Source organism: Rhinolophus sinicus, chromosome 3, assembly GCF_057876585.1.
Source record: "Rhinolophus sinicus isolate RSI-liver-muscle chromosome 3, RSI-T2T, whole genome shotgun sequence".
Classification (NCBI taxonomy): Eukaryota; Metazoa; Chordata; class Mammalia; order Chiroptera; family Rhinolophidae; genus Rhinolophus; species Rhinolophus sinicus.
In genome coordinates this window covers 58,543,489-58,565,890 of record NC_142503.1, presented here as the reverse complement: position 1 = coordinate 58,565,890, position 22,402 = coordinate 58,543,489, and the positions used below count along the sequence as shown (strand labels likewise).

The 22,402-nt window shown below is 35.3% G+C and overlaps 1 long non-coding RNA gene across 1 annotated transcript in view; it reads right to left on the bottom strand.

The window, feature by feature from the left end:
• Window positions 1-22,402, bottom strand: part of LOC141570412 (uncharacterized) — a 65,214-nt gene that overhangs the window by 20,283 nt on the left and 22,529 nt on the right. Inside the window, exon 2 of the long non-coding RNA XR_012494417.2 lies at window positions 16,117-16,196. This is a non-coding gene — a long non-coding RNA (uncharacterized LOC141570412). The remainder of the gene's footprint in view (window positions 1-16,116; window positions 16,197-22,402) is intronic.

Below are 22,402 nucleotides of genomic sequence, written 5' to 3'. Positions count from 1 at the left end.
ATAAATAGACTGAAATAGAGACAACAAAGAGTGAAGCTTTATATATTATTGTCATTGAGGCCCATTTATACCCACAGTCTGTGAAGTATTAGGAGATATAAGCCATGCAATATGTTCGCTGGAAATTTCTATTTCACCCAAAAAGATAGTGTAGTACAAAATCAAACACTGTACAATTAATTTCCATAGATTGCAATTGCACAGGCTTGGGTTTATTGCATGTGTAATATTATATGCCTAATTGATCGTTCCATTTGATAAAAAGCTGAATGAATTACAACCATTAATAATAATATTCCAAAATATTTCAAAATGTGTCTTATTATTTCTAAAAATGTAAAACATCATTCCTTCTACCAATGAGAAACAGAATTTAAATATATTCTTATAACACATGTTCATTATACATTATATATATTAGCATATACGTATATAAATCCATGTAAGCATACACATATATAATGAACAATAACAAATCTCAATATTATTATATCACAAAGTCAATTTTTTCCTGGATTTATGTTAATATTGTACTTTAAAAGTATTCTTATTCTCCTTATCTATGAAGGGTTCTGGTAAAACTCTTTAAAACATCCAGATACTTAAGACACCTGACTTACTAGACAGTAAAGTAACTTGGGTGTCAAAGTCAGATATTTGGGAATTTAAGAGACCTGAAGCCACTTTTGAATCAGTGCGCTGTTCACAGCTTCAGCAGAAAGCAAATTGGACAAGCTGAGCTCCATCGTGTCCAGTACTAAATAACTTGGCTCAGAAAGTCAGAAGGAAATCCACTAAATTCCAAAATGAGAATAATTATGGTGAAAGGGTAAGTCAGAAGTCTGGGTGTCACCTTGACTCCTGACTTTCCCTCACCCCACTTTTAATCAACACTAGTTCTACCTGTGAAACATCTCTTACTTTCATGAGTTTCCTTTAGCTCACCCTTACCAATCACCATTATTTCTCTCCTCAGTCACTGAAAGTTTTCTAAATGGTTTTTTATAGTCTAGCTCCCCTGGAATTAGGTTTCCATATTGTAATGAATATAGTCTTCCAAAAACTCAAATAATATTACATCTTTCCCCTGCTGAAAGAGATCATCTGTACCACTTTCCTTAGCCCTAAGGACAAATGGATTGATTTGTTTTGTTTGTTCATATTTGACCTTGTCTTTCATGTGGTTGGTATTCCTCAATTTTCTCAAGATTCTTGGATACGTAGTCACACTTACAAACGATGGACTGGATTGAATGGTAAAGGTAGCTGGCATATATTCTGTTTACTCTTGTTCAGGACTGTTTTCCCACAAGGCCTCTCATCTGAGTGAGAAGGCTGACTGAAGGTTCTGTGTAAGTCGGGGAAGTCAGAGGAATGTTTTGCCAGTTAGTCTCTTTGAAATACCCCTGGGAAAAAAGCAGGTTACAGAAGGAAACTCCTACAGGCCTAGCATATTCCACTATTAAAAGGAACTGCTTTCCTGCCTGTCATCTTAAACCTATTTTTTTTCTATGTCTGTGTGGCAGACTAGAGTTTCTTGAGGTCTGCTTGACTTCTCTGTTAGGCCCTAGCATCTTCAGAAGATAACTTTCTTAGGAACATCATCTATGTATGTACCCAATTGATTTTGAGAATGGCCCTTGGGCTTTGGCCACAGAACAAAATCCTTTGCTGCCAAACCTTAGCTCTATTTACACCCATATATGGGGAAGGATTCAACTTTCTCAGCTGTTTGGAAAGTAGATACCTGAATAATGACCCAGAATTGCCTCTTAACCTATCTCTGCCCTCTCTATTTGTTGTTTCACCTTCAAGGTCTCTGGTGATTTTTGTTAAATTTCATCATTTCCCTACCAATCATATTTCTTTTGTGTGCTGTATCTTCCAAGAAATTCTATAAAACTGATTCACTGATGATGCACTTTTCTTGTTTTCCAGAGTGCTATGGTATCATTCATTTTAATTTATCATTTTTGTTAATTCAAGGAGATATTGAAAGAAAATATAGAAATATAGACAGATTTGAGTTTATTAGACCATTTTAATTAGATTATTTACCTTCATTTTTAAAAAAGAATTTAAGTAGATTAATAATTAGATAATTAAATTGTAGCGAACAGCTTTAAACAGTTTCAATCACATTTAGCAATTTCAAAAATATTTTTCTTAATTTACAAGAATTTTATTCATTCTTATTTAAGAAGATCCTTTAGTATCAATTTATAAAATTTGATTATTTGACCATATCAAAATCAATAAAATTGTCCTTATAAAGATTCTATTTTCCAATTCAGATAAATATTATTTTAAGAAATTTCAATTAGTTAATTATATAATATCAATAATCAATGATATGGAAATGAGTCAAACTGATGAGTAGTGAATATACAATTTTGATGCAAAAATGTAATTAATGGATGATATTTAGACCATTTCAGTATTTAAACAAAACCTTATTTATTATGCCAATCCTCAGTCAATCTTGGTGATCCTTTTCATCACAGTATAGATTTCAGTTATTAAATTTTCTTAAAATCAATTGAATTTATAGTAATTAATAGGGAGATTAACTAAATTATATACCTTTTTGAACTCTCCTAACAGCTGGAAGATTACTGATAAATGATTTAGTGGAAATTTGAAAAACCATCATAATATACCCATAGGAACTTGGTTATTTTAAGGGATTCATGATGGTAAAAAGAGAGAAACAAAATAATGAAATACATGGAGTCTTTCTTCTCAGGAAGGCTACAGATATTATTGATGGACACCAAATATTTAATCCTCTCTAAAACATAGACTTAGAAATTAGTCTACAGGTTGTACATACATTTCATACAGAAATTCCTTTAAATCTGTCTAAGGAGATAACCCATGGGGCCAGCAAAAAATGGTTCTGTGGTATGAAGTGACTTTTAAAGGTTAAATAAAATTGTACTGATGTTATTTTAAACTGATTGCTCAAGACAGTGACTTCTCTGGAATGGTCCTTAGTTCAATTTGCTCTCTACTTCTTTCTGTTTTTAATTTTTTTCCCCTTGTCTTCAGTACCCCTTTATTTTCCTGATGGCCATATTTTCATTTGTATCTACTTCTGTCTCTCCCACTCTCTTCAAGATTAGATCCCCTCTGTCTAGGAGCCATCATTGGTTGTCTTACCCTCCACAGAGATCACAGGTATGTGAAACCACCTTATTCTTTTACCCCTCCTTCCATGATAATCTTTTCTTCCATCACCATTTATTATCAAAAGCAATTATAGACTTGGTTAAATGTTTCATTCATGAATCTTTAGCTTTGTAGACTAAATTCTGAATGGTGGATGACAAAAGAGTGATGATAATTTAAATTACTCAAGACTAAAATTGTTTGAAGGTAATTATTATTTCTATTACTGATTTATCTGACCAAATTATCTTGCAAATTATATATATATCATCATACAAGGTATATGCCTATTTTGGTGAAAAATATTTTTTACAGCTTCTTCAGTAAACGGTGTTGGGAAAACTGGACAGCCACATGCAAAAGAAACTGGACCACTTACACCATATACAAAAATTAACCCAAAATCGATTATAGACTTGAACTTAAGGTCTGAAACCATAAAACTCACAAAAGAAAACGGGCAGCACCTTCTTGACATAGGTCTTGGTGATGATTTTCTTTGAATTTCACACCAAAAGCAAAAGTAACAAAAGCAAAAATAACTGAGACTACATCAAACTAAAAAGCTGCTGCACAGCAAAGAACATTATCGATAAAAAGAAAAGTCAACCTACTGAGTGGGAGAAAATATTTGTAAATCATGTATCTGATAAGGTGATAAGGGGCTAATATCCAAAGTATATAAAGAAGTCATACAACTGAATAGTAAAAAAAAAAAAAAAAAAAAAAAAGCAATCCAATTAAAAACTAGCAGAAAGATCTGAATAGATATTTTTCCAAAGAAGACATACAGATGGCCAATAGGAACATGAAAAGATGCTCTACATCACTGGTCATCAGGAAAAGGCAAATCAAAACCATAGTGTGATAATGTGATAGCACCTCACACCTGTTAGAATGGCTATTATAAAAAAAAAAAAAGATATAAATGTTGGCAAGGATGAGGAGAAAAGGAAACCTTTCTGCACTGTTGGTGAGAATGTAAATTTGTGCACCCAGTATGGAAAACAGTATAAAAGTTACTCGACAAATTAAAATAGAACTACCTTATGATCTAGCAGTTCCACTTTTGGCTATTTACCCCGTACCCCCAAATGAAAACACTAACTTGAAAAGTTATATGCACCCTCATGTTTATTGCAGCATTAATTACAATAGCTAAGATATAGAAACAACCCAAATGTCCATGAATGGATAAATTGAAACAGAAATTGTGATTATATATATGGAGAGAGAGAGAGAGGTCATTCAGCTATAAAAAAAGAATAAAATCTTGCCATCTGTGACAACGTGGGTGGACCTTGAGGGCATTATGCTAACTGCAATAAGTCAGACAGAGAAAAACTAATACTGTATAATCACCCTTACATGTGGAATCTAAAAATAAATAAATAAATAGATAAATACATAAAACTGAAGCTCATAGATGTTGGTTGCCAGAGGCAAGAGGTGGAGAGTCAGAGATATGGTGAACTGTTTTTGTTTTTCGGGTTAAGTTTAAATAAATTGAATTTTTAAAAAATGAGAAAATGGGAGAAAATGTGATATAGAGGAAAGAACATGACATATTTCAAGTTCAAGCTGAAACATTGACATAGATATCCACTTTCTCTCCCTCCTATAAACCTAGTTAAATGACCGAAAAACTAAAAACTAAATAAATAAATACAAAAATACTTAGTGCAAGAAAACAAAGAATGGACTAGAAATTTTGAGGAATTTCTGAAAAAGAATAGGCAATTGAAATCGGATCATTGGAGAGGCAGAGAAAATTTCCATGCAAGAAACCAGGGTCATGTGTGTCTCTCCAGAAGAACCCTGGAGAAATTCTAACCTCAGGAGGAACAGTTGCAAAGGGCAAGAGTGGGCCATTTATTTAAGAACTGGGGAAAAAAAAAAAAGTGCATAAATGCAAATATTTAAACCTTTTATATCCAATCTTATCTATGCAAATATCCATTTTAAATTAAGCATATACTTAATAATGCCTTTGCATTGGCATTGTAATTAAAGTACACTTTGAAATTTTAGCTGTGAATATATTGATATTCATCTTTTTTCTACTAGTTTAATAATAACAGTTTTCACATATTCTTTTCTTCTGTTCCTAAAGCTAAGCTTATTTCTCAATTTACTGTTTTATGTATTTTGGAAAAATTATTTCAATCATGAGTAATACTTTAAGTAAAATGAGTATCTCTCGTATACATACAAGCATGTTTGCATAACGCAGGTCTAAAATTAGGCTATAGGTAAATTTAAACAAGGCTAGGCAAATAGATTGAAAAGGAAAGTTTTAGTTTTAATTTTCATTTATTCTGAAGCTTTTTCAAATGTAATTTCATTCAAGAACTAAGAGCACGTTTTATTTTTAAAAATCTAGCTCTACTTTAACGTACTTCATGAGAAGTTGGCTATTAATACTGATTGGGTTTCTTTAATTTGGTCTCAGAGTGTTCACTCAGCCCAACAATTCAGTATGTCTAAAATCCAGAAAAATTAAAGAATACTCAAAAGTATCAGGTGATTGAAAAATAGAAATTTTAATTAACTTTAAAATAAGGGCTACACTTTTTAAGAGTTTTGGGTCATAGACATAAGCCCAGCAGTCAATATTTGTATACCTCTATTAAGTAAAGCATCACTTTAGAAAGATACAGTGAAGGTAGGAAGAATCCTTCATTTACAGAAATTAGAATTGAACATGGAAGATAGAATTCCATAATACTGTTAATCAAAGAAAGGGCAAAGGTAAATTCTATAGTGTTAAGGATTGTTCACGTACTACAAGTTTGTTTGAAACTCTTTTATAAGAGAGCTTCCATTTTTTTTAACCCTAACTGCTACCCTTACTGGAAGTTGTTGGTTGTTTTCAAATTTTATATATAACATAAATAAAAAAAACCTTTGCTTTCCACCTAAGGTCAATCTCAGTATAGAATTACATCAAATATAACAGAAATCTGAGGAAAATAATAAAAAACCCCACAAAAAACATTAATATCCATCATCTCTTAAGAAAGCAGTGAAAGCCCAGCACATGCACCAAAATTGGAAAACTTGTTTATATTAGTACTACTCTTTTCACGGTGCTCCCCAACGTCTCACATGTCAAATAATCATTCATTTTTTTCTTCTTTTATAAAAATACCAACTGCTTTTTAAAATAACCTTTTTTATTTTGAAACAATTTTTATTTTCAGAAATATTGCAAAAATAATATAGACAGTTCCCCCTATACTCGTCATACAGTTTTCCCTTATGTCAACATCTTATATTTGTTGCCGTGGTATATTTGTGAAAACTAAGAAGGTAACACTGGTATGTTACTATTAACTAAACTCAAGACTTCATTTGAATTTCACTGGTTTTTATGCTAAGGTTCTTTATCTGCCACATAGTTGATTTCAGGATACCACCTTGCATTTAGTCATTGAGTCTCCTCATTAGTTTTCCCTGATCTGTGGCATCTTTTCAATCTTTCTTTGTTTTAATGTTTTAACAGCTTTTTAAAGAATTTTATGAAAAATATAGTTAACATATAATATTATGTTAGTTTCAGGGATACAACAGGGATATAGTTATTCAACATTTCTCTATGTAAAGAAGTGATCACCATGATAAGTCCAGCACCCATCTGACACTGTACTATTATGCTATCACATTATTAACTGTATTCCCTATGCTGTATTCCCTATACCCTATATTACATCTCCAAGACTTACTTGTTTTATACCTGGAGATTTGGACCTCTTATTCCCCTTCACTATTTCCCCCTTTTTAAAATTTTTCAATTATAATTGACAATCAATATTATTTTATATTAATTTCAGGTGTATAGCCTAGCAGTCAGACACTTAGATCATATAAGAAATAATTCCCCTAACTAGTCTAATACTCACCTAGCACTATACATAGTTATTACCATAATATTGATTATATTCCCTGTTTTATTTTGCATCCCTGTGACTATTTTATAACTACCAATTTGTAATTCTTAATCCCTTCACCTTTTCACCCCCAAAACCCCTCCCATCACCCCGATAAATCTAGTACTTATCTGACACTATAACTATAGTTATTGTAATAACTATTATTGACTATGTCCCTTACGCTATACCTACATCCCCATAACTACTTTTTAACGATGAATTTGTACTTTCTAATCCCTTCTCCTTTATTCACACCCTAACCCCCCCCCCCACCCCGCATCTGGCAACCATCAAAATGTTTTCTGTATCTATGAGTTTGTTTCTGTTTTGTTTGCTTGTTTATTTTGCTTTCCAGATTCCATAATAAGTGAAATCACATTGCATCTGTCTTTCCTTGTCTTACACTCCACTCAGCACAATACCCTCCAGGTCCATCCATGCCACCGCAGATGGCAAAACCCCATTCCCTTCAAAGGCTGAGCAATATTTCATTGCACCACCTGCTCTTTATCCATTATTACATTGGATATGTCTCCACATCTTGGCCACTGTAAACAACGCTGCAGTGAACACATGGATGCACAAGTCCCCTCAAAGTAGTGTTTTGGGTTTCTTCGGATAAACACCTAGAAGTGGGATTACTGAGTTCTTCTTTGTCTCTTGTTATAGCCTTTATTTTAAAGTCTATTTTGTCTGGTATAAATATTGTTATCCCAGCTTTTTTCAGTTTTTTGTTTACATTTTTATGAAGTATCTTTTTCCATCCCTTTACTTTCAATCTGTGTGGGTCTTTGATCTGAAGTAAATCTTTTGTATACAGCATATTAAGGGTTTTGTTTTCTTATCCATTCAGCCACTCTATGTTTTTGATTGCAGCGTTTAACCCATTTGTATTGAAAGCAATTGTTGATAGATATGTATTTATAGCCTCTTTATTATTCATATTTTTTTAAATTTTTTTCCCCCTCTCTTAAAGAAGTCCCTCTAACATTCCTTGTAATATTGGCTTGGTGGTGAGGAACTCTGGTAGCTTTTTTCTTGTCTAGGAAGCTCTTTATCTGTCCTTCAATTTTCAATGATAGCTTTCTTGGTTAGAGTAGTCTTGGTTGGGGGTCCTTGCTTTCTATCACATTGAATATCTTGTGCCAATCCCTTCTGACCTGCAAAGTTTCTGTTGAGAAATCAGCTGATAACCTTATGGGGACTCCCTTATAAGTTACCAGTGGCCTTCTCTTTCTGCTTTTAGGATTCTCTCTTTGTCTTTAACCTTTGGTATTTTAATTATAATGTGTCTTGGTGTGGGCCTGTTTGGCTTCATCTTGTTTGGGACTCTCTGTGCTTCCTGGACTTGTATGTCTATTCTACTACTGTATGATGTGAATGTTGTTATGCTTGATGTTGTCCCAGAAGTCTCGTAAACTATCCTCATTTTTGGAGGGGATTCTTTTTTTCTTTTTGCCATTCTGATTGGGTGTTTTCTGCTAACTTGTCTTCCAAATTTCTGATTTGATCCTCTGCTTCATCTAGTCTGCTGGTGATTCCTTATAGTGCATTCTCCATTTCCATTATTATATTCTTCACTCTGACTGATTCTTTTTTATGGTTTCTATATCCTTTTTTATGCTTGCTATCTCTTTGTTGAAGTTCTCACTAAGTTCCTTGAACATCCCTATAACCATTGTTTTGAACTCTGTATCTGGTAGGTTGCTTGCCTCCATTTTGTTTAGTTATGTTTCTGGAGTTTTCTCCAATTCTTTCATTTGAGATGTATTTCTTTGTTTCCTCATTTTGGCTGCCTCTCTGTGTTTGTTTCTATGTATTAGGTAGATCAGCTATGTCTCCCAGTCTTGGCCAGGTGGACTTATGTGGTAGGTGCCCTATGGAGCCCTGGCATAGTCTCCCTGGTCACCTGAGCCAGTGCTCCAAGACTGTCCCTTTGTGGGTTGTATATACCCTCCTGTTATAGTTGAGCCTTGATTGCTATTGGCCCATCAGTGGGTGGGATTGACCCCAAGGCTGATTGGGATTTGGCCATGTCTACAGCTTACACGCTGCTGTGTGGGGGTTTGGGATTCACCCCAGTGGGCTCCTGTGTCTGTTGAGACTGTCTTTTGGATGTGCCACTTGTGGCACTGATTAGGTAGTGCTCTGTTGTGGTCTGAAGCCAACCTCCAAGTATGTTGTTTCTGAGGCCTTTTGGGAGGGGTTCCAGTGCAAGCCCAGGTCACCCACTGCCTGTGACAGGCCAGGGACTACCTTGTAGGAGCTATGAAGTGATCTGTAGTTTGTTGCCTTTGCTGAACTGGAAAGCACATAGGAGAGGTCATCCTAGGAACTGAGGACGTCTGCCACCAGAACCGGGCCTGGGCTAGCGGCACAAAAATTAGGACACCCCAGAAGCCTGCTGCCACCCTCTGGCTCCCTTAACATTTAGCCACTGATAAAGCCTTGTGTGGCATGCAAGCTGGGTGATGCAGGGTCTCAGGAAGTCACTAATGCAGGAAGAGTTGTGTTCACCAGGTTAATGTAGATTCTGATTTGGTGCCAGTGCCTAGCCTGGATTTACTCAGTGAAAGGCTCAGAGCACACTGAGGCCACTGGCCACCCACCTGGAGCCCAGGGATTCCAATAGTTTTCCAGGAAAGGGTGTAGTGTGGGTGGGGCTGGGTGCTCACAGAGAAAGTGCCTCCGGTGTTAGAGGAATTGGGTAGATTAGCTTCTCACTGAGTCAACAGGATGGAGCTGCAGAGCTTACCAGATGAATCTGATTAATATTTGACCATATAGGGGAGGGCTCAACACAAGAATGATGGCGCTTGCCTGCCAGCTGCCCTGTAGAAGGACTCCTCGCAGAGAAAATGTCGATTGTCCTCCAGCCTTTACCCTGAAACAACACACCTCAGCAACACACCCGCCCTATATGCCTCTGATGTCTCCCAAGTCACCATCAATCCTCTGAAGCCCAGGGTGAGTGCCTGCGAGGGAATCAGTATGTGCACAGGCCCCTTAAAAGGACGTCTGGGTTTCCCAGCCTTCTCTCACACCCAAATGGTCAGAATCCCCACTCTTTTTCACAGCCAGAAGTTGTGGGGTCTCCTCTACCTGGCACCAGAACTCCAGGCTGAGGAGCTTGATGTAAGGCTAGGGTCCCTCGCTCTTCCAGGGGAAACCACAGCAGTCAAGATATCCCTCTTGATTCTCAACCACCACACAGAGGTTTGTGGTGGCCAATTTGGCATCTTTGCCCCTCCTACCAATCTCAATGTGGCTTTTTCTTTATATCTTTAGTTATAGGACTTCTGTTCAACTAGAATTCAGAAGATTTTTCAGGTTGATTGTTCTATAATTTAGTAGTTATTTTAATGTGTTCATGGAAGGAAGCAGGCACACTGTTTATATACTCTGACATCTTGGATCTTTCTCTGTTTTAACAATTTTGATGAGTACTAGTCAGTTATTTTGTAGAATGTCCCCCCATGTTGGCATATTTCATATTTTTTTCATGTTTAGCTTGGGGTTATGGGTTTTAGAGAAGAATACACATAGGTGAATTTCCTTCCTCATCATATCATATCAGGGTGTACATTTTATTGTATGACATATCCTGGTGATGTTAACATTTATCATTTGATTAAAGCCATCCTGTTTTCTGCATTGTAAAGTTAGTAGTTTTTTCATTCCATACTCTATTCTTTGGCTATCAGTCACTAAATCCAGTACACACTCAAAGTGTGTATTGTTTGTGTGTGTGTGTGTGTGTGTGTGTGTGTGTGTGTGAGACGATACATGAGGAGATTGGGGAAATAAGTTCCATCTCCTCTAGAGGGGGGTATCTACATATATATTTGGAATTCATTTGTAAGAAGCATCTGTGTCTCCCTTCACACATATTTATTGTATTATTTGTTTTTATCAGTATGTAGTCATAGATGAGATCTGACAATTAAGTTCACAAACTCATCCTAGAAAAAGTGCTACATACCTCATTGCTGAATATCACTATGGTCACTTTCGAAGTACTCCCCTTGGGAAGCTATGCACTGATGCCAGTGCCTAGTCCACCCTTCAAAGCAATTTTGGAACTCTTTTTCTGGAACGGCTATCAGAGCTGTCATTGTATTACACTTAATGTCCTGAATATCATCAAAATGTCTTCCTTTTAAAATTTATTTTATCTTCAGGTAAAGAAAGAAGTCTTTGGGGGGTAGATCAGGTGAGGGTGTTCCAATACAGTTATTTGTTTACTGACTAAAAACTCACAGACAGTGCCATGTGAGCTGGTCCATTGTCATGATGCAAGAGTCATGAATTGTTGCTGAAAAGTTCAGGTCGTCTAAGTTTTTCACTCAGCTTTTTCAGCACTTGCAAATAATAAACTTGGTGAACTGTTTGTCCAGTTGGTACAAATTCATAATGAATAATCCCTCTGGTATCAAAAAATCATCGTTGCAACAAGTTTGCAAACCTAATTGTCAGACCTCATGTATATTTGTATATTCATATATATTTATATGTATATGTATATCTTTCATACTTGGGGTTATGCTCTAATATCATTGTACTGGGTTGACTAGAATCCCCAAAGATTCATGTCCATCTGATTTTGTGAATGCAGTTTTATTTGGAAACAGTCTCTGCAGATTTAATCAAGTTAAAATGAGGTCTTACTGGATTAAGGTGGGACCTAAATCCAATATCACTGGTGTCGTATAAGAAGAAAAATTGGAACCAAGGATTGGCACACTCATATGGGTGAATGCTATGGCAGAGGTAGAGATTGGAATGATGAATTTTACAAGTCAAAATGCCAAGGATTGTTGACAACCATCAGAAGCTAGGAAGAGGCAAGGAAGGGTCCTCACCTATAGTTTTCAGAGAGAGCATTGCCCTGCTGATACATTGATTTTGGATTTCTAGACTCCAGAACTTGTAGAGAATAAATTTCTGTTGTATTAAGCCAGAAAGTTTGTGGTAATCTTTTTTTTTTAAAGATTTTATTGGGGAAGGGGAACAGTATGTACTTCCAGGACTTTTCTTTTCCAAGTCAAGTTGTTGTCCTTTTGATTTTAGTTGTGTAGGGTGCTGTTCAGCTTCACATTGTTGTCTTTTCAGTCTTAGTTGTGGAAGGTGCAGCTCAGCTCCAGGTCCAGTTGCCATTGCTAGTTGCAGGGTCGCAGCCCACCATCCCTTGCGGGAGTCGAACGGGCAACCTTGTGGTTGAGAGGACGTGCTCCAACCAACTGAGCCATCCGGGAGCTCAGTGGCAGCTCAGCTCAAGGTGCCATGTTCAATCTTAGTTGCAGGGGGTGATGCCAACCATCCCTTGCGGGACTCGAGGAATTGAACTGGCAACCTTGTGGTTGAGAGCCCACTGGTCCATGTGGGAATCAAACGGGCAGCCTTCAGAGTTGGGAGCACGAAACTCTAACCACCTGAGCTGCTGGGCCAGCCCCAGTTTGTGGTAATTTTTCATGGCAGCACTAAGAAGCCAATGTAATTATGTTATTTATTTTATTGCTCAAATTGTTCTGGGTTTAACCCTTGGAAGGTCTTTCAAGTTGGTTCTTGTATGCCTTTGACATGCCCCATCAGATGTTGTTTTTTGAAGGTTTTTTTGGTTTTAATTAAAATTTATTGAGGTGACAATAGTTAGTAAAATTACATAGGTTTCAGGTGTACGATTCTGTACTTCATCATCTATATATCACATTGTGTTTTCACCACCCAGAGTCAGTTTTCCTTCCATCACTATATATTTGACCCATTTACCCTCATCTACCACTCCTCAACCCCGTTACCCGCTGGTAACCACTAAACTTTGTTTGTGTCTATGAGTTTTTGTTTCTTTATTTGTTTGTCTTGTTATTTTGTTGCTTTCAGTTTTATATCCCACATATCAGTGAAGTCATATGGTTCTCTACTTTTTCTGTCTGACTTATTTCACTTAGCATAATAATCTCAAGATCCATCCATGTTGTCACAAATGGCACAATTTCATCATTTCTTATGGCAGAGTAGTATTCCATTGTGTAATATACCACATCTTCTTTATCCAATCATCTATCACAGTACCCTTTGGTTGTTTCCATGTCTTGACCACCATAAATAAGCTGTAAGGAACATTAGAGCACATATATCTTTACGGATAGATGTTTTCAGACTTTTTAGGTATATACCCAGGAGAGGGATTGCTGGGTCATATGGTAATTCTATTCTTAATTTTTTGAGGAACCTCCACACTGTCTTCCAACAATCTGCATTCCCAACAGTGTATTATGGTTCCTTTTTCTTCACAGCCTCTCCAACACTTGCTATTATTTGTTTTGTTGATGATAACCATTCTAATCAGTGTGAGGTGATATCTCATTGTGGTTTTTATTTGCATTTCTCTGATGATTAGTGATGTTGAGCATCTTTTGATAGGTTTATTGGCCATCTGCATGTCCTCTTTGAAGAGGTGTTTATTCAGGTCCTCTGCCCATTTTTTAATTTGAGTTTTCGTTTTTATGTTGCTGAGTTGTATGAGTTCTTTATAAATTTTGGATATTAGCCCCTCATCAGAGGTGTTTTTTGCAAATATTTTCTTCCATTTGGTTGGTTTGCCTCTTTCTTTTGTCAATGGTTTCTTTTGCTGTGCAGAAGCTTTTTAGTTTGATATAGTCCCATTCATTTGTTTTACCTTTTATTTCCCTTGCCTTTGAGGTCAAATTCATAAAATCCTCTTTGAACCCAAGGTCCATAATTTAGTACCTATGTTTTCTTTTATGTAGTTTATTGTTTCAGGTCTTATGTTTAGGTCTTTGATCCATTTTGAGTTAATTTTGGTACACAGTGACAGATAGCAGTCTAATTTCATTATTTTTCATCTGGCTTTCTGATTCTTCCAAGATGCTGGGATTTTGTATTCTTTTTTTCTCTCTCTTCTGCCAAGCTTTCCAACTTCTTTATACCTTGTATTGTATATCTTTTTTTTTTTTTCTCCAAATATTACCTTCTCTTTTTTAGGTAGCTAAAGACAACTTTCTTCCTGGTCTTTCTATTATCCTCTCTACCTTTCACCCAGAGACCTCTTAACTAGCCAAGTAAGTAAACTTCCCACCCAGAAAGGAATGAGAGTGGGGTCAGTAAGAAGATGCTGTAAGTGGTATGTCTTCCAGTGACTTTTTTCTATATCTGACATGTAATCAGTAGGTTCTGTATTTAACTGGTAATCTTTCTGATAACTAAATATTCAATCAATATTTACTGACTTGGTTTTTCAATGCTTAACCACAAATCCAGCTTTCTCACTGTTTGAAAAATACCATAAAAAATATTAACACCTTGTGTAAAATCTGGAAACTTAACATATTTTAAAATTATTGCATATCCTGAAAACAAACAATAAAAAAAAGTAGTAAAATTTCGGTGGGACACTCATAGAGTTGGCAAAGAGAAACCAAGCAAAGTAAAATTTTCTCTTTCTACAGGGCTGTTATCCATGATTTATTATTGTATCTTATCAGCACTATTATCCTGTAGCAAAATGGATAAATGAAATATTTACTTCTTTTTGTATTGCTGTCCAATTAACAAACAATAGATAGATTTTCATTCAGTCTGTAGGAAATTTGCAAATTAAGCACCAGAAAAATAATCCACAAACTAGATAATTACATAAATTGACAAAAAAAAAAACCCTCCATCCTGAGGTTCTTTTTGATAAACAGAAAAGTAAATAATTCTCCAAATTTTATCTTCCTGATATAGGAACTAAATGTTATAATAGCAGTTTTACTCATATTTTATGTATATGTCATCACTATTTTATGACTCCTAAGAGGATCAGCATAGTAATGATAAGAGACTAAGAAGAGGGAATAAAAATATTATGGGAACCAAATTATAAATTAAAATAAAGGAAAGATTTCACTTTTCGTAATTCAATATAAGCCGTATATTCAGCCATCTATCCCTAATATTTGTTCTCAAATGGGCTCACTATAGAGCCTTATTCTACCTCTCCCTAAGGTGGCATGTCTCATACATAACTATGCTATCAGAAGTGCAGAGAGTCCAATTTCTGTTTAATTTCTTGTTATATGAATAGCTAAACTTGAAAGTGAAAGGTACATTCAGTAGATATCAATGAAGTTCTTATTAAGTTCTTCAGAATCTTTAGTGTCTTGCAAGTGTAAATTGGTGATCCACCCTGAATCTCAAAGTAATGTACTTATTTTAACACTTTGTGTATGGTATAGTAGCATTGTCTCAAATCTGTGTTCATAACATTATTAGTGATAAATTAATATCTATAAAGAATATTTTTGTAGATCATTGCAGAAAATATGTATAAAGCATTAAATTCATTTAACCTAGACACACAGGTAATTTCCCTATAATTTTATATAAATCCTACATATTGGTAGTGTGTGTTATGTCCACCCAGCCTACCCACTGGCAACCTTGCATGCAGAGAAAGGATTACGAATCGTATTTGATAATGATTTAATATCAGAAAATGAAGAAACATGCGCCAGAACAGTTATCAGAATGTAATATAAGAAAATGCCTTACATGTGGTATAGAAATGTCTGAAAAGTTTAGATTGTATTCTCATAATCTAAGTAAAGATATGCACACAAATAATTATAAAAATAACTACATATTACCTAAAAATTGTAATTCCTTCTTTTATAGCTGATTACCTGATGTCATGTATAATCTGACCAATAAGATATCAAATATTCAAATTATCCCAGGACAAGGCTGAGCATATGTAGCATCTTCCTAAAATGATGAATTCCACAGGAGGAGTAGGGGAGAATCATAAGGCAGAATATATTTGAGATATAAGGTATATCTTATTATTGTTCCCAATTATCAACTCTCTCCCTTCTAGGAGTATAATTCACCCCCACACCTTCCTGTAGGTAGATACTTTCCTACCCCATTGTCAGTCTTAGCCATGTGACTTGCTTTTGCTAATTGATGTGACATATACCCTCTGGGCCGAAGCTTTGAACGTGCTTACATGGTTTTGTTGAGCTTGCTTCTGTCCTCTGCCAGGAAAATAGCATATCCTATATAGAGGCTGCTCCTTCAGCATAGATTCTAGAATAAAAAGACACGAGAAGTAGAGCAGAGCTAATTTACAAATGTATAAGCAAGAAATTAATGTTTACTGTCATAAGTTGCTACAGTTTTGGAGTTGCTTGTTTAAAGTAACAAATTGGTCTTTCAATCATCCAATACTCTCTATCAATTTACTATCTCTCTCAATAAATATAAGTTAATGAAGGTGGTTACTCACAGGCTTAAGATGTTAATGCCTCCTGATTTGCACCCATGGATTTACCTGTCGGACTCCTTTGCCAGGGGTTACCTTGGCTATTGAACCATTTAAGACTTGATGCTGCTATTGGACCATCCTCCTTCAAATGTGGTGACATGTGAGGTTTTTGGACTTTCTATTTAAATCTGTCTTTTTTTATAGACTGTTCTGGAATAGTAATACCACAGTGACACTTAAATATAATAAACCTCTGCTCCTTCCAGATGTACCCAAGAATTCTACTTGGTCCTGTATTTTCTCTAAATAAAAGTACAGGAGGGTCACTCAGACCGTAAATGATACCATCTACCTAATCAAAGTTTGAGGCAGATTCCAAAGTCATTATGCATCAAACTAAGGAGTTCTGATATGCAGAAAGCAATTAGTAAAGGATTCTAAGGGAGGGAATGAATAATCAGTTTTGTTTTTCAGATGGATAACTCTAGTAGCAAAATGGACAAAAAGTGGTGTAGAAAGATAATTATGGCAAGAAAATGGGAAGCTTTTGCAAATTCTGTAGTTCAGGCAAGCAGAAGATTTTGAAATAATGGAATAGTGTAGATAAAACTGTAGAGTAGATGGAATTTTTAAATCAACCATTGGATAGTATATATGAAGTAAACAGAGTGAGAGAAGAAAGAGAAAATAACTCATATCATTTAGGTAGAGAAAAATACAAAAAAAGGGAAGAAAAAGTGGCTGAAAAGTGACTAGAACTGCTCTACAACACACATGATGTGATTGGATGAAGTCCTCAATGAGATACTATTGTTTTTAAAAATTGGAAATGACATATTATGTTTTCTACACTCATAAAGGAATTTACCTAATTTAACTTATTCACAATTGGCACTGTGAAAATAAGTTCATCCCTATAAATTTCAATGTGGCACTTAGACTAAATAAAATTATTATTACCAACATTTTATGACTGAGTGGTTAATCATTAATAAGTCAGCTCAGTAGTGCAGCCAGCAGAGGTTAGCGGCATTTGAAAAAGAAGGTTCTTATTTCTCTCTAGTGGCCCACAGGTTTGGAAGAAACTGGTGTTGAAGTTAGGTGAAGGTCAAATCCTTTGGATTCAACATTTGTGATATAAACACTGGTAAAGATCAAGATCTTCAGGATGAGAAAATAGTGAGTCAGAATGTGGAGGTTTTCGTACTAATAATCACAGTCAGCAAAGTTTAACATCCTGATTCTCTGCTTAAAGGAGATGATTCATTAATTATACAGAGCAACTCTGAATATAGTTTTCACACATTTCTTTATTCTAATCCATTTTCCCCTAAGTGAGTAATGAACACAAAATGTAGAGTTAAAACTCCTTTCTTATAAAAAGAAAAGAACAAAAAAATAAAATAAAATAAATGGAAGGAAGAGAGGGAAATTGAAGGAGGGAGAAAAAAAAAGAAATGAAAAGAAAACTACTTATATAATTATGTTGTAAATATTGTAGATCTAGTGTTAAATCTTATTTTTTGAAAGTGGTCTTTTTATCATTTTATTAGATGAAATTTTCTTTCCTTTTGTTTTCCAAAATCAAAATGCAAATCCCAAGTTTAAGTAGGTAGAAAATGTAAAATAAGGATGATAATCAGAATTGTATTCTAGGCACCGTTTCCAACTAACTCTTTGTTGATCATTTTGATGCATGCCCTGAAGAAAAGAGGTAAAATTTACCACAGAAAGAGCTGTCTTGACTTTATGAAACCCCTGTCTTTTGGGGTGGCTTCTCACAGCAGCAGCCTGCCTTAGTGTAGGAGAAGTCATTTTCTGGTTATGATTGACTAGAAAGCTGTCCCTTTTAGCAAAGTAGGGTGGGGAATACAAAAAGCGATATTGTATTACTAGATATTCTGCATTCTTATGTAAAAGTAAATGAATTATAATGAATGTGTATTAAGAAATGAATAGATTTTTATAAGTACATACAATGGCCTTCTTAGAAGATAGAAATATAACTAAATTTCCCTTTTCTTATTTCTCCCTAATATATTCATGAAATCATCCTAAAGAGAAAACCAATTCTTAACTATTGTTTACAAGAATGACAGAGAGAAAAACAAATGCCCACGATATTCAATATTCTTTCACCTAATGGGTTAGGACCCAGCAATGGTATTTTCTGTCAGTCAGACTCATAGGCAGCCCTTTAAAGAAGCATGCTACCAGAAGTCAGGGTTGCAAACCAGGGAGGAATGAATTATAAGTACTGCAGGTATAGGTTAGATTCAAAGCATTTGGCTCAGTAGGATCAATCTACTGTGTGCAATATAGGAAACGTAACATTGAGGGTGGTCTCAACATCCCAGCCTGTAATATAGCCAATAATGTTGGGGCCACAAAAAGAAAAGAGTAGATGCAAAAAATACAATATTGTATACTTCAAAATATGTTAAGAGGGTAGACCTCCCATTAAATGGGATTACCATTAAAATAAAACAAAACAAAATAAATGGACACAAGGAAACTTTTGGAGGTGATGGATTTTTTTTTTTATTACCTTATTATGGTGATAGTATCATGGGTATATGGCATATGTCTAAACTCATCAAATTGTATACATTAAGTATGTGCAGTGTTTTTGTATAATAATTATTCCTCAATGAAGCTGGAAAAAAAAAAATTGGCCTAAATTCTAAATCCAATTCTGAAGGTCTAAGAAAGAGGGCAGGAGTGAAATGTTCATCTCCAGTTGACATGCTCCCCAGTTTCAAATACAGAAGATGTACTCTGCTGTTAAGTAGAGCTAGTCTTTACTATTCAGAGTATGGGAAGGGGAATGAAAACATCTTTCCAAGAGAGGGTGCTCCCCAATCCCAAACCCATATGATACATCATGCTGAGAATTCTGCTGTGGATATAAAAACCACATGTAAGAACAAAAGTTTCAGTATCAAAGAAATAAAATACAATCTTCCCTTTGGCTCTACACTAAGTCATTCCTTCAGTTTATAGATGGATCTTGGCATTTTTCTTCTAGCAATGGCACCAGTTGTACTTCCCCAATACCAAACAAAGCCATAAACTGAGCACTTGCCACAATATCTCAAATCTGCCTACACTTAGACTTGGTCTCTAAAAATTAGCCAAATAATCACAAGAAAAAATGAGGTGAAACAATAATAACTTTACTTAATAAAGTTTTAAAGAACTGAGTAAAAGTCGAGGGGAAAAAATAGCTGTGCCATCCCTTATATAGAACACCGACACAAAAGTAAATTTTGAAAATAGCTGCTACTATTCTTTTGGAAGGAATAAAAGAAAGCAGAATAGCTGGGAAACAAAAACTAAACTGATTAAATGTTGTTTAAAAAACAATTCAAGTCATTATTGAAAATGATTAAGTAGTTACAATCCGTAGTTCAGATAATCAGTTCATAAAATAGGAAATAGAACTGAGAAGCATGAAATGTGGAAGAGACCGTTAATTTTCTGCAATAAAAACAGATAAAATGACAGACATAGAAGATAGTGGAAGAATATAACTATTTTTAAAATGTCTAATGAAATTACATCTGGGCAATGATTATCAGTACCAATTAACATCATCAACTGATATACTCAGAAATTGTATACCTCATAAAACATGTATACAATACCAGCTAGGAGAATTCTTGCCTAAACCTCAAACTTTAATCTGATTGAGCCTCATGATCTAATTTGCAATATGCAGGGTACAGAGGAACTTATAGCATAAGGATGTAGTAAGAAAAATCCAGTATCTTCAATAGATAAATTAGGAAAAAAAAAAAAAAAAACTAGAGAGTACATTAGAAAAGACTTGAGAGGCTTAGAGACCAAATCTAAATCTAAACTGAATCAAAAGTTACTATAAAATCAATGCCAGAATATAATGAAAGTCTAGTCTCAGAATGTTTGAAGAAAAACATAAAATGTCATGCAAAACTAAATTGCCATTCATTTATGGGTGGAGCTAAAGGTTTAGGAATTGCAGGGAGGGGTGAAGGGGGAGGGATGCTTCTTTCTCTTCTGTTGGTCTGAGTACTATTTGCCTCATACACCTGGCCTCTTTCCATTTCCCAGGTCACACAAAAGTTGTTGCAACTGAGGCAAAAGTTTAATGGGGCAGGGGGAGGGGCATGGAGGAGGAGCTGGATGAGTTTTATGACAGTGGGGTGAGAACAGTATCAGTGGTTTTAAATTGACAAACAAATGAGTTTCATGTACTAATGAGATTCTAAATTAAATTGTGAGCTCCATCCCTAGGCAGACAGTGCTAGATCAACTAACTCAAATCTGATTTACATTCACACTAGGAAAGAAAATGTGGGGGAAAATAATGTAAAATTAATGTAGCTTTTGCATAAGTTTCAAGAATTATCTTTCTCTACATGATGACACATTTGTTCCAGATTGGTTAATTACTTATGAAGAAGAAAACTTCCTTCATAAGTGTATTTCTTATGCCTAGGCAATTCCGTAAGAGGCAATGGAAATAGTCACAGTGCCAGAGACCTGGAAATGCCTGCTCATGACGAGATATGGTCTTTGTGACTGGAAAGTACTCAATTCAATTCTGCAATGTAGAAATACGGGACTAAAGGAAAAATGGAGATTCAGATGCTCTGAATATACTGTGCTGAAAAGAAAGAACTTTGTAAAAGAACTCACAATGGGGATACCATGAAGTCAAATTCATAAACATATGGAAGAATCTAATGATAGCTCAAATGGAACTCTGTGAGAGAAGAGGAATTATGCATAGGTGGAATACAGGTCCTGCCATATGCTAAATCCATAATGCCAAACGTAGCCTTTTATTGGGAGAGTCCTCCCAACTGAGTTTCTTTATTTTCTTTGAACTTGAACGCGTAAGGCAATGTAATTTAGTTCACACTTTTCTTCTTGTTCCAGAACTGTTGGGTGGGTGAGTATGCCTACTGCCGAGGTTCAGCATTAGGAAACACACAAGAATACAGACATAACCTAATTCTTACATGACGACCTTCTATCAGGATTATATTTTGGTGGCCCTCCCTATCTTTTCCTGTGTATTATTTCTCAATTGGTTTACAACTGTGGCAGGGAATATTCAGGTATCTCCTCAAATATTAACTAACCTATGTAGAAACAAAAGAAAGATTTTTCTCATTGAAATACACTTTCAGATAATTGACCACACCAAAATAAACTGTTTGAATAGAACCAGTAGGAGCATTGTCCAGAAATCATTCAAAAAAGGTACCCTTACACTATTAAAAGGTAATGCTACTCTAGAAAATAGCTAGTGAAACCAATTTAGAAAATCAAAAATAGGAAATAATAAAATTAGGGGGTGCTTAGCTTATAATAAAGCCTCCTTCATTATTGATAACATGCCCTGCCAGACAGAGAAAATATAATATTCAGCAGACATATGGGTACTTTCTCCCATAGAGTTTAAATTCTAGCTAAACAGAAGTACTGAAACAAAACAAAAATGAAACAAAAACACCAAGAGGGGAGGATGCTATATTCTTGTATATCTTTGAATTGAAACAGAAATACTATCAAACTAGTTGGAACAAAAAGGGTGATGTGTTGAAAGAACAGTGGGCGGAATTGTTCTTTGTCTCACTGAGGCTACATGGTATTCCAGCTCTGAAACTTTCTGCAGAGCAATTTCAGTTTTTCATCTCTTTTCTCTCTCCAGGTTATCTCATTGCAATATGCATATGGTAGACAATGAGTGTCCCAGCCTTGGTTCTTAGCTCCAGCATCCATCACGGATTGAACTATTCTCTTTGAATCATAATCCCCAATTGACACATTAGAAAATCTTTTTGACCCAAATTTAGGGGTCTACCACACAACGAATCAGCAGTGGCTGGGGGAGAACAGAAACATATGATACTAACATGGGAGCTAGCTCCTTTGGCAGACTTTGCTACTTGCCTATGCAATATCCATTCTCTGCACTTTTATGATTGTAAAAGAGTCCTGATTTTTGTATGAGGCAACAATGTCCCCAGATAAATCA